Source organism: Pinus tabuliformis, chromosome 6, assembly GCF_031772625.1.
Source record: "Pinus tabuliformis cultivar Carrire ecotype Pingquan chromosome 6, CPIR1, whole genome shotgun sequence".
Lineage (NCBI taxonomy): Eukaryota > Viridiplantae > Streptophyta > Pinopsida > Pinales > Pinaceae > Pinus > Pinus tabuliformis.
Window position 1 is genome coordinate 1,246,401,418 of NC_142292.1, and position 19,642 is coordinate 1,246,421,059.

Genomic DNA, 19,642 nt, shown 5'->3' on the forward strand with positions numbered 1-19,642 from the left:
TTTCCATCAGAGTTCTACATTTTTCGGCCATTTTTCAGTATGCAGGTGGAACCATGACTGCTGCAAAACAGGTAGCGGAACCATGATCCTTGCAATTTTCCCGAGGAGATAATTTTTCTCCATGTCAGAATATAGTCAAGTTTATAGTCGTTTTTCATGGTTTTCCACAGGGATTGCAATGGTGAGGTTAGATTCACCTTTGGAATTGCAAATTTCCAGTCCACCTATGGAGCAGAATCTTTGACGAATCTAGGGGGAATCTAAAAGATTCCTTGAGCCCCGGATTCTCAAATTCTTAGAATTCAAAAATTGGACAGTAGATTTTGCACTATTTGACGTCACAAATCCGATGGTGTGTTTAGATTTCTCATTCTATCATTCTATTCTTTAGCCACTTTACTAAGTGTAATGCAGGTGTCAGCATTCATGTGCGAGCAACCATTTCCATGCGATTGATGGTCTAAGTAGCTTCAGCAGTTTGACATCTGATTCTATAGTTGGCCCTTGGTTGTGAGGTATATGTTGTGTTCATGTACTTCTTCTTTATGCATTGTGCTGCATAGGTCCTTGATTGATGTTTGATGTGGGATCCTGTTTCTTACTCGTTTTTATGATTCCTGCTTGATGTGACACGAAATCGTCTATGTGATGTACTTGTTGTCATGATTCATCATGTTATGTTTTGAGATCCCTTTGTTGTATGTTGATGGGATACTCATGTTGTCACCATGCATGTTTGCTTTGAGATCCCGTTTATGCCATGTTGGCGGGATGCTCACCATGGATGAGTTTGTGTCATATTGATAGGAGTCTTTTGACTGAGAGTTCCTATAGTGGAACATCTCTTAGAGACACTCCTATGTGAGGGCATTTTCCTTGTATTATCGTGACATCATCTCTTGTGTACATCATCACTATTGACAACACTTAATGCAGCGACCTACAGCATCTTGACATCGGAGCCCGGAGACGTAGTCCCTCCTGGATGAACTCCATTATCAATGGATTATGTTTTCATGTGTTGACGATTGACATGTTCCTCTTCTTTACAACATGCAGACGTATTCATTAATGTTCTTTTAAAAATGCAATTTAACACCTCACAAAAGAAAAAGGTCTTGGAAGGGTCCTTTGTTACACCCAGACTTGGATCATTGACTCATCCACCCATATGCTTCCTATGCTTTCAGATGAAATGTATACATGATAGCTACCCATGAGGATAGGTCAGCCTCCTGAAGTTAAGCCAATCATGGATATTTACAAGCTCAGACAACGAATGAAAGAATAGACACAATCACATTCTTGAGTTCGTCATTTCAACAATTTCTATTTCTATATTTTTGTCACTTATTTTAAGGAGAGTTGTTTTAAAATCCTCAGAACTTTCATGTAATGTCTATTTTTATACTTTATTTTTATTATATAAACACTTTCATGTCTATGAAGAAAGGTCCCCAAATTTTATAAAGAAAAGCTTTGAAAGCATGCACTTTTGTACTTTTGAAGCTTATCTTAGTAGAATGGCTGGATCAGAGTCCTGAAGTTTTGTGAAGAAGGATTTGGAAGCTTGCACTTTTGTACCTTTGAAACCATCTTAATGAAAAAGACTGGACTGGAGTTGTTTATTTCATGAGCGGAGTCATATGCATCGGGTACTTTTATCAATGTATATTTGTTTGTTTATGAATTGATAGCCATTTCTTTTTTGTATTGTTTGTTATATGTATCTCTATTAACACAATTATGCATTTATTCACTTCTGAACATGCTTGAATTGTCATCCTTTAATACATATATGAGCAAATTTTGAGCGATATTTGATGCGATATGTGTTTCATCAATTATTTTGATTAACTATTTAATCAAAATAATTATTTTAAAAGGTTTTCATTTCTCTAAGTGTTTGATCAATCTTTATTATCATACACTAAGGATAATTATTCTAGGTCACATAAAAATAAGTAAACCTCGGGTAATAGATATATTAAATATACATGTATTCTAGTTGAAAAGCACCGCATCTATCACTTAGTTTTTGGTCATCAACACTTTATCCATCCTATCACATTTTTATTGGGAAACTGGTCCCATTATATCCAGTTTGAGCCACTATTCCAAATAGGTAAGGGATGGTATTCAAGTCCATGACTGGGTGTATTTCCCCCATGTTGTTGGAGCGATTTTCGAGGCTTCAACACCCCCCTGCTTATTTTGCTTCTTCTTCTTCTTCTTCTTCTTCTTAGCTTCCTGGTTACTAGAATCAAGACTTTCACTAGGCGAGGAGGAAGAAAGGGATGAAGAAACAACAAGTGAAGAAGGAAAAGGGTCAAATTTAGGGCCAACTTGAGGTTGATGTTGTTCAGGTTGAGGACTAAGTGGTTGAGAAGCAGTTTGGACATTGAAAACCATAGGGGTTGAAAACAACCATATTGTAAAACCAATGGTAAAGTTGGGAAGGGAAAACATTGCCATATATGGAGCACCGACATTTCCAAAATAAGGAAAAGGACCAGGATTCCCATCAGAGGGGTTTCCTTGATTGGTAGACTTGGGAATTTTTACCATTAGTATCAACCTAATATCCACTAAGGATTTGTTCCATGGTGAGGATGTTGTTTCAGAGTCAATTCATTGATTTTAGAAATTAAAGACACAAAATAAAACAAAGGGGTAAACTAGGCAAAAGGGTTTACCAAGTCATTGTACAAGGTGGTCGACTCAGTTACCTATGGATGGACAACAACCTATGGTGGACTTCCAAAATATACCCAGAGGTACGTGGAAGCACAGTCTATAGTAATGTTGTCTAATGTGTAACCATATAATGACTGTTCCCATATACTTTTCATGCATGGAGCGCCACTCAATTTACCTGAAGGTTGTGGAGAACAATCTGATACACTTATGTATGTGGAACGAGATATCATCCCTGTAATGTAATGTTGACAAAGAACGACAAATCCTACATTTAAATACGTTGAAACACATCTGTAGCCTAGAAATCTATGCATGTTGCTAAGTTTCAAATGTTCCCTAGGTTAATTGAGATGAATTTTAGGGTTTATCTTGAATTATGTTTCAATTTCAAGGTTCACGATGAATTTCACCTAAATATCCTAAAATAAAACTAATATGACAAAAGAACTCTTTTCATTTTCCTTTTAACAATGAAAGGTCTAACTAAGTAGGAGAAGAAGAAATCAATCAACAATGCAACAAACAAGTGGTGCAACAATCGATCTCCTCAACTTCATTATTCCAATCAAAATCAAATCCATATATGCAATGCATGATGAATAATATTTCTCATTTCAATTCCACTTATTTTTAAGATGAAAAATAAGATATTTTCCTAATCATTGATAAAAGAAACTATTCATAATGATGACTAAAAAACCAATTCCTTCAAGCAATCAATGATCAAGCAATTAGTTTGCTAATGATGTAATTAACAAGAACAAAGCAAAATCCAAACAACTTCTCATAAAAGGCTATAAAAACAAAAAACAAACCAAATAAAGGCTATTGAGAGACCAAAACACACTTAGGGACACAAGGAGGACCAACTGAAAAAAATCTAATCAAAGAGCAAGGCAACAAAAGGCATATGTTTACATGCAATAGGGATCAACGCAGGTGATTAAATGGCACCAATGCTCTGCAAAGCAAGTGTAGAAAGAGATAGGGTGCTCTGTAGTGCAGGTAAAGAGGAATCAAAGCAGGTGCAACATATGAGAAAGTTCTCTACAGAGCAGGTAGGAAGTTATTCAGGGTGCTCTACAATGCTTTTTCAGTAGACCAAAGGGAGCGCTGATAAAAGAAAAGCTAGTTTCAGAGACAAAAAATTAAATGTAGCTCAATAAAAGGTATTCCTAAGATCAATTTAAACTGAGTGAGGCACTGGACGACTGTTCAAGAGTTGTAATAAGGGATAAATTCAATGAAACCACTAAGGGAATGAATCAAACCCTAGTATGGTTGCCAATTTGTTATACAAAATCTATGACTACAGATAGAAGTATCATCCCTAGACCTAGTGGCCTAGTCTAGAACAATAAAAAGAAAAGATTATAAACTTATCCTCAGAGAAATTGGAGAATGGAAATATGCTTACTAGTGAACTGTCTTAATCTCCTCTCTCCGCTTGGCTTGTAAGCTCCAACCATAGCTCCAATCATTATAATTAGAACCTACATGAGCAATCAACACAAGCGAAATATCTACGACATCTATGTAGCATTATCCAATTACTTTATTCAATGGATGAGCATAGCAATGAAATATATGCATGTAAACATAACATAAAACATATAGGAAAATGATATAATCTTTCTATTAATATGAAAGGGAGAGATTTTACAACTTGTTGAAGCCTAAAAAATCGTTGCAACAACATGGGGGAAACCACCCTATCGGGGACTTGAATATCGTCCCTTATCCGTTTAGAATAGTGGCTTCGACTAGATATAATGCGACTAGTTTCACAATAAAAATGTGATAGGATGGATAAAGTGTTGATGACAAAAAGCTAAGTGATAGATGGGGTGGTTTTCAACTGGAATACATGTATATTAATCCATCTATTACTCGGGGTTTGCTTATGTTTATACGATCTAGAAAAAATGTCCTTAGTGTATGATAATAAATATTGATCAAACACTTACAGAAATGAAAATATTTTAAGATAATTATTTTGATTAAATAGTTAATCAAAATAATTTATGAAACACATATCACATCAAATAATGTTCAAACATTTCTCATATACGTATTAAGGATGAAAATTCTAGCATGTTTATAAATCAATTAATAGATAACTGCATTAAAAGAGATACATATAATAAACAATACAAATAGAAATGACTATCAATTCATAAACAAAACAAATATACAATGATAAAATTACCCAATGTATATGACTGATCATGAAATAAATAGCTCCAGTCCAATATTTTTCATTTAGATGGTTTCAAAAGTACAAAACTGCAAGCTTCCAAAGCCTTCTTTACAAAAATTTAGGACTATGATCCAGTCATTCTACTAAGACAAACTTCAAAAGTACAAAAGTCCAAGCTTTCAAAGATTTTTTGTTGGCATTATGATGCATGTGTTGTACTTGATGGCAACCCACTTGTAGCAAAACAACTCACTTGTATATGGTAACTAGATGAATCTATAGGGGAGATATCAGATGTGATAGAATGCATGGCAATTTTGTTTACATATGTGACAAAATGCAGGGCAGATCAAAGGAATCATTTTAGAAGTAATATGGGAAATCACATTATAAAAAGTCTATTTAGAGGGAACAAAGTAATGGTACAAAAGAATAGGATGAAGATGGAACTAAGGTATACTGATCATAATAAAGAAGTTGAAAGAAAAGGATGGTGTAAATCAGTTTAAGAAGTATACGCAGGTCCACTTAGTCAAAACAATGTATACACACTGGTTAACAGAACAAAATGAGCGTATACGTATGAACGCACTTTCATAGAAGGAAAAGTGTGCATGGAATGAAAATGAAAGTTTTGGTCCAAGGTATTGGTTCGAGGTATTTGGTCCAAGGTATTGGTCCGAGGTATTTGGTCCGAGGTATTTGGTCCAAGGTATTGGTCCAAGGTATTTGGTCCGAGGTATTGGTCCAAGGTATTTGGTCCAAGGTATTGGTCCGAGGTATTTGGTTTGAGATATTTGGTCCAAGGTATTGGTCTGAGGTATTTGGTCCAACGTATTGGTCCGAGGTATTTGGTCCAACGTATTGGTCCGAGGTATTTGGTTTGAGATATTTGGTCCAAGGTATTGGTCTGAGGTATTTGGTCTGAGGTATTGGTCCTAAGTGGTTTTGGTCCAAGGTATTGAGAAAGGCCTAAAACTATATAAGGAGGAGAAGATCAAAGGGATAAGTGCACAAGTAATGAATATCTTATGAAGTGTTAGATCAAAAGCAAATATGCATGTTATGGGTTTCTGATGTTTTACTTGATCTAGAGTAAGTATGCACTTGAGTGTTTGATGATGGATGAGATCTAATGATGGATCAGGATCATAATTACTTATCATTATGTGATCTGATAATGGATAGGCTAGATCTGATTGCTAACACATGTTTTATCCTTTATATGTGATGATCTAGGTATGTCTAAATTCAGGAATTGCAGCGAAGGTATAAGTAAGTATTTTCAGATCTATACGCTGGTTCATTTTGGTGAAGGTGCATATGCATGCTGGTTCGGCTCTTCGAAGTAGCATATGAAGAAAGAAAATATTGGTGTTCAGGGATGACTGACCTATCATATCAAAACTGTTGTTTTACTACTGTTTGTCAATGATGTCTTCTTAGATCTGAAAGTAAAACTGAATGTATAAGGAAATTGAGTCTGATTGATTGATTGATTGAGTAAGAAGGGTGATCCTTGCTTCTATCTATTTAGAACTCTATAAATTGACTGTAGATCTTCAGAATGTCACTGATTGGTACAATTTTTGGTTCAGAGGTTTTATAATTCAGTATCTTTATATAGAAATTCCCACTGTAGATCAACAGATTATGCATTATACTAAAACACAATACAAGATCTACTTCTCCAACACTTTGCGGAAGCTTAATCGAATTGAGCAAGATCAAGAGAACACATATAGCTGAGAATGAGAAATCAATCACACATAACACAAAAGAAATAACCTGGGGAAAGCCTCAACCTAAAACCCTAATCTCTGTATTATCATACAAGTGGAAATATTGCTCAAGTTACAAAAAGAATCAGCTCTCAAGCTATCCTGCTCTCCTGTAATCAAACAATATAGCTCACAGACTGAATAGACATAGTATATGTCCTCCTCAAGCCCTCCAAGCCTCCTATTTCCTTGCATAGTTTTTCTTGGGGTCCAGTGAAGCAACATGTGTGAATTGGCCTCATCACACTCACTAAAACTGAAGAACTAACTACGCAATCCTCAAGGAAATAATTCCTTTTGCACGCAAGGAATATTCACAATGGAATATTCTAGCAATTGATAGTATACTGCCCCTCCATCTGATCTCAACCGGGTCTCTGTCTGAACTGACATGCATGAGTTATTTATGAGAGAATATTTAGTTATCTAAAGTGTATTAGTTACATGCATGCAAGTATTAACTAACTGAACTTCCATTAATTCAACAAACTGTTTGAATTAATCTAACTAGACTTGACTCAGTTAACTGAGCCAACTAATTACAACTCAATATTACAACTCATCCTTATCTCTTTAACTGATGGATAAATTCCTCAATTAATGGAGAAACTGTTTCATGTCCCCACATAGACTTCATGTTTGATTTTCCTTAACTAATTAACTCAAGATGAATTAATTAATTATTTTACAAACAGATGCTAAGATCAAATTCGAATTTTACTTCATTATTTTAGTTTAGGGACTGACTAAAATAGGAAGGTATCCCGAAATGCTATTTTTAGCACTTCCATTTTTTTCATTCCTCGTTGTTATGTTCAACATTGGATGAACTTCTATTTATAGCAGTGCTATTTTTAGCATTTCTTGTTGCTATTTTCAACACTCCCTCTCAATAAGAAATGGATTATCAGTAACCCCAATCCTGTCTCTGTGGAACTCGAACTTGCATTTTGACAATGCCTTAGTAAAAAAATCTGCATCTTGTTCCTTAGTAAAAACATACAGCAACAACATGATCCTCTTGACCACACAGTCTCGAAGATGGTGATACCGGATATCAATGTGCTTGGACCTGTTATGAAAAACTGAACTCTAATAGAGTTTGATACAACTCTGGTTATCGTAGTAGATCACTGTAGGATCCATCCTTTGACCAAACAATCCCACTAGAATCTTCCGCATCCAAATGGCCTCACATGCAGCCTGACTAGCAGCCATGCATTCAACCTCTGCTGAGATAAGTGCAACTGATCTTTGTTTCCTGTTGTACGAAGAAACTGTAGCTGAACTGAGGTTGAAGATTCCTCCAGAAGTGCTCTTCCGGTTTGATGGACTCCCTGCCCAATCCACATCTGTGAAGCCCTGAAGCTTCACTCCCTCTGTTCATCTGTACCACAATCTAAACTGAGATGTGCCTCTGAGGTATCTCAGCACATGCTTCACTGCCTTCCAAAACAGCTTGGTAGGCTGAACCATAGCTTGACTCAGCTGGTTCACCGCAAAGCATAAGTCGGGTTGTGTGTTCATCAGATACATAAGTGAACCCACCAGCTACTGATAAACAATAGCAGCTACTACCTCACCTGAAGTAGCATCCTCCTTCCTCTAGTTCCCAACTGGAGGAGTCTGCATGGGCTTGCACCTCTCCATGTGAAAGTGCCTGAGTATCTCATTGACATACTTGCCTTGAGACAAAAATACTTCCCCATCTTTCTACCACACCTCCATACCTAAAAAGTAGTGCATAAGGTCCATGTCCTTCATCTCGAACTCTCTTGCAAGGTCCTCCTTGCAAAATTGTATCAGATGATCATCACTTGTCAAAATTAGATCATCGACATAAAGAACAATGATCAATGGTTTACCTTCTACCATGATGTGGTAAAGGTTCACATTTGCTTCACTCTTGGTGAAGCCCAAACCGGTGAAATAGTTGTCAATCCTGGTGTACCAAGCACAGGGTGCTTTCTTCAGCCCATAGAAAGCCCTCTTGAGTCTACACACATACGACTCATGATCGAAGGTCTCAAAACCCTCTGGCTGCTCAATGTACACCTCCTCCTCAATCTTCCCATTGAGGAATACTGTCTTTGCATCCATCTGGTGGATCTTCCACCCCATCTGAGCTGATAGTGTCAACATCGAGCTAATTGATGAGTGCCTTGCTACGGGAGCAAGAGTCTCATCATAGTCGATCCCCTCGACCTGTGAGAAACCCCGGGCAGTAAACCTTGCCACACACTGTTCCGAATGATAGAGTTGTACTCCTCTACCATTGCATCAACCCAGACTGGTTGTTGCATTGCCTCCTTGAATGAAGAGGGTTCGGTATCTACACACTCCCCAACCAGGGCCATGTACCCAGTGTACCGCTCGGGCAACCTCCTCTATCTGTGCTGAGAAGATGGCTATCCCACATTCTCCTGTGCATCCAGCATCAAATTGTCAGCTTCCCTTGAGCATTTCCGCCCATCTCTGGAAGTCTCAGCATGAGTGGATGTATCCACTCCCAGCTCCTCTACATGTAACTTGAGCTCCCTCTCAAGTGACAATTGGATGGCTTTCTGCTTGTTGAACTTCAGATCCTTACGTACCACAGTCCTTTGAGTGGAAGGCAGGTACACCCGATAGTTGTGGGGTGTATCCGTGTACCCCACAAGTATTCCCAACTCAGCTGTTGGGTCTAGCTTCTTCCTGGCATCTTTGGTCACATGACAGTAAACTGATGATCCAAAGATTCAGAAGTGACTTACATCAGGTCGCTTCCCGGAATAGGCCTCCATAGGTGTCTTCATTCCCAGTATACAGTGCGGGCTTCTGTTCTGCAAGTATACTATTGTATTGCATGCCTCAACCCACAAATGTAGTGGTAGGCTTAGGTCATGAAACATTGCTCAAGCTGCTCCCACAATTGATCTATTCTTCCTTTCGGCCACCCCATTCCGCTGTGGGTTATGGGGTGCTGTCAATTCCCATTTAATACCTTCTGCAGCGTAGAAGTCTTTAAACTGTTGGGAGACATACTCTCCACCATTGTTGCTACGCAAGGATTTTATTTTCTTTCCAGATTCTTTCTCTGCCAAGGCTTTAAACTCACAAAACCTCAAGAAGGTTTGTTCCTTCTTTTACATAAATTATATCCAGCATCTACGAGAAAAATCATCAATAAAAATAACATAGTACCTTTGTTTAGTGGTGGAGGCTGTAGAGAAAGGTCCATAAACATTTGAGTGAACTTGCTCTAGGATTGCTCCAGCTCTACTGTCTCGATTCAGAAAGGAATATTTCACATACTTGCCCAAGGTACAACCTTTGCATGTATTCGTTTGCTCAAGTTTTCCCTTGGGTAATCCGGTAGAATCTGCTGCATGATTTTGAGGGATTCATGGTGCAAGTGGCCCAATCTTCTATTCCATAGCTCACTGTCATGCGGAAAGAGTCGTTAGTGCGGACACAACTGACCTCCCTAGAAGCAAAAGCTTTCTAGTGACAAACAAGACAAATAAATCCTACCTTTCTCTAAACATGCATTACAAATACAAGTAATCAGGGGATCTTTAACATACCTTTAGTCCAACGCTTTGTAGTAGTCCAGCCTCGCCGATCCGGATGAGCTCCTCCTTCTCTTCAAAACCTGCATTCACTAACAAGCCAAAAGATTAAATAGCACCTGATAAACTCACAAAACAATACATATCCATCATACATACCAAGGAGTATATGAAACAAACCATGAATAACAATCTGTTGAGAAAAATAAGTTCATTTGCATTAAAAGGTAACAAAAGGAACCATTACAACCTGAGCCTTGGTGTTGTGCAAGTCCCTCCTAGGGTCCAGCAAGAGTTTTCCTTTACTTTGATCAGCTCACCCACTCTCAAATAAGGCTAGGAAAGGATGGGAATCTCTCCTCTCAAGCTTTACAAGGGAGTCCTAATTCCAGCAGCATCTACCCTTAGGAATGTTCAGCTTTCAACCTCCTCTTCTTTTGGCCCAATGCCTATATTTATAGTGTTCTAGAGGAAGTTATTCAGGTCCACCATCAATGGGATAAGCCCCTCTTTGGATGGGATAGCTCCCCTCTTGATGGGATAAGTTCCTCTTTGGTAGGGATACATGAACCATCTGGAGGCGCTTCATACACGTCAAACAAGCTTCTAGAAGGCTCTAAAAATGACCACAAGTAACTTTTTTTGAGTGAAACTTGCGCCTTTTGACCTTTACAGGAGTACGCACCCATTTCTTTACATACAGAGCGTACAAGTACGCAGGTATTGTGAACTTGGGGTGCGTACACGCAGGTAAGGCTAAGAGAAACTGCGTACCCAGAGATATATAGATTTTTAATGACTTTCTCTCTTTCTTGGAGTTTGACATGGAGAGCAGAGGTATGAGGCTTGCCAAGGAGGATAGTATGACAGTTGATGGAGCCATACTAACTGCAAATAGTCATGGTGACAAATTTTAGTGTAACAGATTGCCCCCTAAAGTGCGAAGCCTGAAGTAGATTAGGGTTTCATATTTTCTAGGAAGGGTGAAGTACTTTATCATTTCAAGGATTATCTTGTGGAGAGCCCAGTCGGAACCTGCAAGTATTCAACACAAAATACATATATATGATCATATCGTCGCTGAGGTAGGCATTCCCATACTCAGATTGAAAACTTTAACTAATTAACTATCTACTGCTCTGATACAGGAATGATTCTGCAGTACATCATAATCATAGACTTTTGTAGACACAGTATGGACGCAGCCATCTGTTTATAGTTAGTCTACTGTATAATGAATACAAAACTCCTCGCAGCCTGGATGGTGGAAACTAGATCCAGGGTCTTCATTTCTACTTCCCGAACAGGTACGATTCTATCCATGCGAATAAAATGAGTTGATGTCGAACATGGTAGAAACCACTTGATTACCAGTCAATGATGTAAACTGTTAACAAGCGTGAGAGAGACCACCAGTGATGTCAATGGTTCTCAAAGTACGCAGTACAATCCATGAGATGTGAATGAATGAGTTGATGTCGAACATTTCACGGAATCCTTCGATCGAAAGTCAATGATGTAAACTGTCGTCAAAGGCGAGAAACCTGCCATTGATGCATGCAGACTTCAAGGTACTGACGATTCCTAGGTCATCTTTCTAGATAATGTGCTGATGTCGATAGAAAGCGACCCATTGCAGGCAAGCCCACAACACGAAATCATAGATCAAGTTGAAGAAATATAGCTGTAAGGATTGACTCAGGGATGGTCAAAATGGATGATAAGTATTTTGCAGATGAATGCTTATTGTAGAGACCTCTTGAACACATAACGACACGACAGATGGCTTGGTGACATTTGACCCAAAGTTAATACCCGACTAAAGACTTTCAATGTGGTTTGATCAACTGTGAGGCAAAGGATTTCCCAACCCAGGTGAATGAAAGTGTCGTGTTCAAGAGTGGTAATAAGGCTTCTTCTGAGACAAAGGATAACAAATGGGCTCATTTTTCTCTCTTTTCCCCCACCATTTCTGGCAAGTACCTCTTTATTTTTTACAAGCTTGAGGAGGATAACATATGCTTGATTATAAGCTCATCCTTCGGATGAGTCCAACTTATTTTTGATTCGAACCCTAAGAAGGAGTGGTCCGTTCCTGTTTGTAATCGAACAGGTCCTTTATTGTGAAATTTTAACGAGTCCAGTATAGGAGAAACTCGGCGTTTTTTCATTTTTAGAGAGTCTGAAAAAACTTAAGAAGACTCCAGGTTGAACTTTTTTGTAAAGTTGTGTCTCCCAAGCCCAAAAAAGTATAAAATAATACTTGAGAGAACCGCTTAGTCTTGCGACCAAGGAGTACTTTCATGATTAGTGCCTCTGACCTGAAAAGTAAAAAGCGATCAAGGACACGTCGTTTTATTTCCAGTATCGAGTTTGAAACGACAAAAACCCGGCAATCTTTTCCTGTTTTTACGGTCAGAAAAGAGCTATAAGGGGACCGTCTTTTAATTCCGTTTTAACGAGTGTAAAAGAAACGCTCGGCGATCTTTTCATGTTTTAGGAGTCAGAAAAGGGCTTAAAAGATGACTCTGATGTTTTGGTTCATGAAAAATGATAATTTTCCCTGAAAGTCCTTTTATCCTGCACAAAAACGACACATTACTCATACCTGTTTAAGATAAGCAAAAATGCATTGAGAAATATCCTTCCATGGTGAAAAATAAACAAACTTAGCATTCATTTATCCAAAAAACCTATAAAATACCTTTTACCATGTCATTTTTACCATTTTACTGTTGAAGGAGAGAAAAGGGCTTTTGGCAAGAAACTTCTCGTGGACTTTGCGGAGAATCCGACCGTCGGAATCGAGTTCCGTCTCTTTCAGGTATTTCACAACATCCTCCTCTTTGTTTTCATCCGTTTAGAATTTCATTTAAGCCCTAGCTTGATTTTTTGAGGGCTTTGGGGTTTTAGGATCCGCCTTTCGGGGTACGCAGGTGCCCCATGGGCGACCTGCGTACCCTGACATTTTCGTTAATGGGAAAATGGCCAGAGTACGCAGCCTACCTTCAGAACAGCTGCGTCCCCACGCTCTGTTTTCTGAACGCGGGGTGCGTACTCTGCGCAAAGTGAATTCAAAACCCTAAATCTCAAAACTAAACCATCAATTTTTGATTTAATGAATTCTAATGAATGTTTTCTGGTGTGTAGATTGCCCACCATGCTTGATTGGTGCGAAAGAGAACACGAAGATGTCGATTTGGCTGCAATAGATCATCAACCCTCCATTGATGCTTTGAAGGCATGCGGTCTCTACAAATACTGGGCCATACCTGGCATGAGGGCCCAGGTGCGATTCTTAGAATGGCTGGTTGAAAGGTGGAATGTTCAGGATCAATGCTTCTACATCGGAGGGCACCAGCTCGAGATAGAGCCCTCTGACATATATTTTCTCACTGGTTTGCCTAATAGGGGCGAGCAACTGACTCTGTTCGGGACTAGGCCGGGTGGCCAATCCCTTGCTAGCCTCCGGCTAGAGTGGTACAACAATCAGAACCAGGAGAAAGGGATAGAAATCAAATACATATCCCTGCCCGAACTTATGGTAATTGCCTTTACAGTTACCAGACTCTGCGACGCAGCCGCTTTGCATATTGCCACCGGGTCCCAAATGCGGATGGCGATAGATTGCTACTGAGGCACCATTTTCAATTGGTGTGACGCTGTGTTGGCCAATATGAAGGGCCAACTGACTAGGGCAAAGAACGGGCAATTAAAGACCTTTGGGTATGGGCCTCTAGTTGTGAGCTTTGCCCTAGAGAGGGTTCCGATGCTTATCCCACAGCATCTCACTATTCCAGTAGGCCTCCTCGGGAGCCAAAGTTGATGCGATGGGTTGCGGTGATGGCCCGACATCCTGATGAGGGAGCGGGAGTTGTCCGATTTCCTGCGGGTTACTTTCACTGGTTGGAGGACCAGGTCTTTGCGATACAAGATTTTCCTTATGCCGGAGTAGATTTTCGCGGTGATCCAGACATGGTTCTTCCACAGGGAGAACAATGGGACGACAGAGGTACTTCATTTTTAACAAGTTTTTAAATTATTTACTTTTTTTTTATTTTGTTTTTTATATCGTCTCAAAACTGACAGTGACAATTTTCAAAATGCAGATGTAGGTCCACAGCGTCCGGCCAATCTCCGGCCATTCGAGAGAAGAGTACCAGTTGCACTAGCACCGGCCCCACAGGATGCGGCCGCAGAGACCTTAGCCGAGCTGGAACAGGACCTAGAGCGTCTCACGGCGGACATACCAGAGATGACTATAGACGATATTCCTATCCGACTTCAGCACTATGTGGTCGCAGTCCCAGGACCTTTCAGGAGGTTCCTGTGTAGGGTAGCGCGGGCAGTGGTCTCGTATAGAGAGCACCACCAGTGATTGGCTAGTCACTTTTGTAGACACATGTGACATTTTTGGTTTTTTGTACTTATCATTTTTGCCGATCATAAGGTGTTTTTCAACCTATGATCGAAGACGATGTATATTTTTTGACACACTCCTATCTATATATATATCATTATTACCGGCTTATCTTGTTAAACATGCATGATGAAATGTTTTTAAATTTACTTTTATGATTATCGCAAATGTCTGTCCAACACTCGAGAAGCAATTGCATCTGCTAATGTATTTAATGACCTTGGAATATTCTGATATTCAATGTAATCAAATTCACGTTCCAAGAGGCGCACTCTCAAAAATAACCTTAATAACACTGGATTTCTAATGGCATATACTCTATTAAGCTGTAATACAACGAGTTCAGAATCTAACCTCACTATCAAACTCCGAATCCCAAACGAAATAGATTCAGATAATAACTCAATCACTGCACTGTATTCTGCAATGTTGTTTGTTGTTTGACCGAGGCTCACCCCATGCATAGAAACTAACTCGTCAGAGGGCGAATATTTAACCCAAGCTGCGGAAGAGATATTCCGTGTACTACGACAAGCACCATCAACAAATCCAATGTACGTTTGGAGAGGCGTCGACATCTGCAACATCAAGAGTAAAACCAAGATAAGCCAGAATAACGACTAAAAACACACTTTCTAAGCTAAGCACACTGTCTATACTAACAAACACACCAGCTAGAAAGAGAAACTAACCTAACTAAATCTCCATACCCATCATTTAAGCATAATACCTCTTTAGGTAAAGTCCATTTCTGGGCTTACCCAAAGAGTCCCCATCAAAATCTACCAGCTCATAGGCCCCTTTTGCTAGCTTTCGCTTGACAATGTAGGGCCCATGCCACATAGGAACGAATTTGCCAGCACCTAATTTATCGTTAGCTTGATCATATAATAGCACTAGGTCTCCTTCCGAAAAATTACGAGGGGTCACGTTGCGATCATACTGAGCTTTCATCCTTTTTGCGTGAGTCTCGATTGCCAATGCAGCGTCACATCGAGTCTCATCTAATTTAGCTAAGTATAATAGACGCTTTTCCTCTTCGGAAGTAGCTGGAAGAAATTCGACAGCCATTTGAAGTGATGGGATTTCGCATTCAATGGGCAACACTGCTTCCAAACCATAAACTAGTTGGAAAGGAGTGAACCCTGTTGATGTTTTCACTGAGGTTCGGTACGCCCAAAGCGCTGAAAATAACATGTTGTGCCAATTCAACCGATGAATACCAATGATTCGTCGGATCATGATAACTAGAACTTTGTTGATGGACTCAACCAAACCGTTTGCTTGGGGATAATAAGGAGTAGAACTATCATGACGTAAACCAAGCTGGCTTGTAAGTTCTGTCATCATAATGTTTCGAAAATGGCGCCCATGGTCAGTGATTATCGCTTGTGGGACACCAAACCTAGCAATAATATGATTGAATATGAAAATCGCAGCTGTCTTGCCGTCTGCCTCGAATGTAGGCATCGCCTCGGCCCACTTAGTAAAATAATCAACTGCAAGGATGATATACGCATGCCCCCCGGCCGAGTGAGGGTTACATGTAATAAAATCGATACCCCATTTAGCAAAAGGACCCACGGCAATTATAGGGTGAAGAGGAGCAGGTGGTGCGCGCATCTTGCGATCAAACACTTGACAGTTGTGGCATTTTCGGACCGCAATGATACAATCTTTAAACATGGACGGCCAGAAGTAGCCAGCACGCAACACCTTCTGGGCTGTGGCATACCCAGACATATGACCGCCACATGCTCTAGAATGACAGTCATTCATAACCCTTTCTGCCTCTTCATGAGTTAAGCAACGACGAAAAACCAAATCTGCCCCACGACGATAAAGAGTATCTCCAATAATTTTGTACTGTTGGGACTGGAATCGAATTTTTCGGCGTTCCGACTTTGAAGCTTCGGGCCGAAAGGATTGGGTTTGGAGATAGAAGATTATATCCCCATACCACGGATCTAAAGTGCTGATGAGAAACAGAGATTCGTCCGCAATGGGTTCCTCTGCCACAGTTTCCGTGTCAGCACGCGGGAAGTCACACATCAATTCCGCAAAGACTAAAGATTTCTTAGACTTAGATTTTTCAAACTCCAAGTCGAACTCTTGCAAGATAACAATCCATTTAGAGTACTTGCCCCCTAGCAATTGTTTAGTCAAAATATAGATCATAGGGTTGCAATCTGAAATGACTGTAGTTTTACGGAGAAGAATGTAATGACGAAAACGTTGAACAGCTTGAACAGCTGCCAGGGCCAATTTCTCCACATGCGAATATTTTAGCTCAGTGGGATTTAACGTCCTACTAAGATAATATATTACATGTTCCGTTTCGAATTCATCTTCCTGTACTAAGACCATTCCAATGGTGGAATGAGCGGCGGCGAGGTACAAAAAGTAATCCTGGTTGTAGTTGGGAGGATGCAGCAACGGTGCATGGGTCAACGCGTGCTTTAGCGCATCAAAAGATTTCTGAGCTATCTCATCCCAAGAGAATTGAGCATTTTGTTTCAACAACCGAGTAAAACCCTTGGTAATCTCGGCGTAGTTAGGAATGAATCGGCGTAAAAAGTTTGCTTTCCCTTGCAAAATTTGGAGTTGGCACAAACTTGAAGGAGGAGGCAATTTGATGATAGCTTCGACCTTCGAGGGATCGACGCGAATGCCGGCTTTTGAAACTACAAATCCCAGCAATCGTCCCACTTCGATGTAGAAGAAACATTTGTGTGAGTTCAACGGTATACGATAATGCCTACACCTCATAAAAATTGCTCGTAAATGGACAAGGTGATCAGCTCGACGTAAGGAGTGAGCGGGCAAATCATCGAGATACGGTTGCACAATGTGCTTGATGTCATGAAATGCATAAGACATCGCCCTTTGAAAAGTGGCTCCAGCATTCTTAAGCCCAAAAGGTAGTTTGCAATAAGCAAATGTCCCCCATGGACAAATGAAAGCCGTTTTTGGTTGATCGATAGGTAGAATATTGATTTGGTTGTAACCGGAAAAACCGTCCATAAAGGAAAATATTTCACTGCTGGCACAATCATCAATTATTTGATCAATATAGGGTGTTGGATAGTTGTCCTTGGGACAAGCACGATTGATATCCCTATAGTCGATACATATTCTTATTGTTCCCTGCTTTTTATTAACCCGAACAATATTCGATACCCAATCCGTTAACGGGATCGGATAAATGAAACCTACTTTCAACAGCTTCTCAACTTCTGCTTTAATTGCAGCCGCTTTCCGAGGGTGTATCTGACGCAGACGTTGCCGAACGGGTTTAGCGTCCGGGTAAGTCTTGATCTCATGAACAACAATGGAGGGATCAATTCCTGGCATTTCCTCATAGGACCAGGCAAACACGTCGCGGAATTTTTGAAATAGGGTTTTGTATGTTTGAATTTCATCATCTGAACACGAGGCACCTATGTGAATGTGTTCAACAATTCCAGGCTTCACTGAAATGTCAATGGGAATAGTGCGAGAAACGTTTCCCAAATTCAGCTCTGAATCAGGATATTTCATTGGACTCTGAGCGTCTTTGACATATTCAGCTGTAAATATTGATGAGAAATCGTTTTCAAAACGATCATCCTCAGGTAAAAACGAAGATCTATGATGGTGATCTTCCCATGGTAAATTGTCTACGCACAGGACTTCACAAAGTTGCTCATCAGATGACACAACTTCGGGAAATGTTATTAACTCCGAGGATGACGTGAAAAGGGATTCCTCACGGACCACATTCATTTGGTCGATTTGGGTTGAACTTGGGTCGGAAAAAGACTGCACGGCTTCATAAGCAATTTCATATGGACTCAAAGGCATTGCATCATCGAATGAGTCTATCTCAGATTCAGATGGGACAACCCAAGGATCATCGTAAATAATAGTATCTGACGTAATCATATGAATGGATGCGAATGAAGAGTCTGCGTTGATCGAAGGAAAAGGAAAAGTTCCCAGTAAACCGGAATCTTTAACTAATCCTACGCCAACATCCTTATAAGGGATAGTCGTTTTACCGACATGCTAGATACTCTCTCAAGAGGCTGGGCCGGATGAAAAATAAGCCAGCTGGTCTATGGTTACGATCTTGCCATTGTGTGGAAACTTTATGACTCTGAAGACCGATGAAACGACCGCTGTCATAGCGTAAGACCAACTTCGACCCAAGAGAAGGTTGTAGTCTAGAGGGGCATCAACCACCTCCACATCCATACTAACGGTTTTTCCTTCAACCCCTATAGGCAAATCCTGTAAAATGCCAAACGGATGGAACCCACGGCCATCAAAGGCCTTAAGAATTGTCGGGGATTGGTTCAGTGAAGGAGAACCAAGCGATCTCCAACACTGAATCAACATAATACACGTGGAAGCTCCCTCGTCAATTACAGTCCGATGAATAGGCCTGTTTTTGACTATCACTGGGATCTGGAAAGCCATCTGATGAGGGAGACGCGGTGTACTATTTTCTAGATCAAAGATTATCAGGTTCGGGTCCTGAACATCAACAGCTCCTATAGCCGACAAAAGTAATTTTCGCTGTGCTAGGCATGATTGCAGCACTTCTAAAGCCGACATTGCTGAGGGTGAAACAGCTAAATCCTCAACAATGTTGTAATTCTGGGCCGCTCTCGCATGTGGATTGAAAGCAGACCTTCGAAGTACACCCTTGGCGGACGGTTTTATTACTAAGTCAGGGTTAGGTTTCTCGATCTGTAGTGGATCGGAACCGGGAGCTGAGGTTGATGGATTTGAATGAGAAGATTCTGCTTCTTTCGATCCATCAACAGGACTTTTACTACCATAATCGTGAGATCGAGTCGCAATCCTTACATGAGACATCATCAATATGGGTTCTTCAGTGGCACTCGAGGAAGAACCTATCATCTTACTCTCCTGCTTTGGAAATGGATCTTTCAAAACAACAGGAGTTGAGGAACCTTTGACGATTTTCACAACCTCGGCCCGA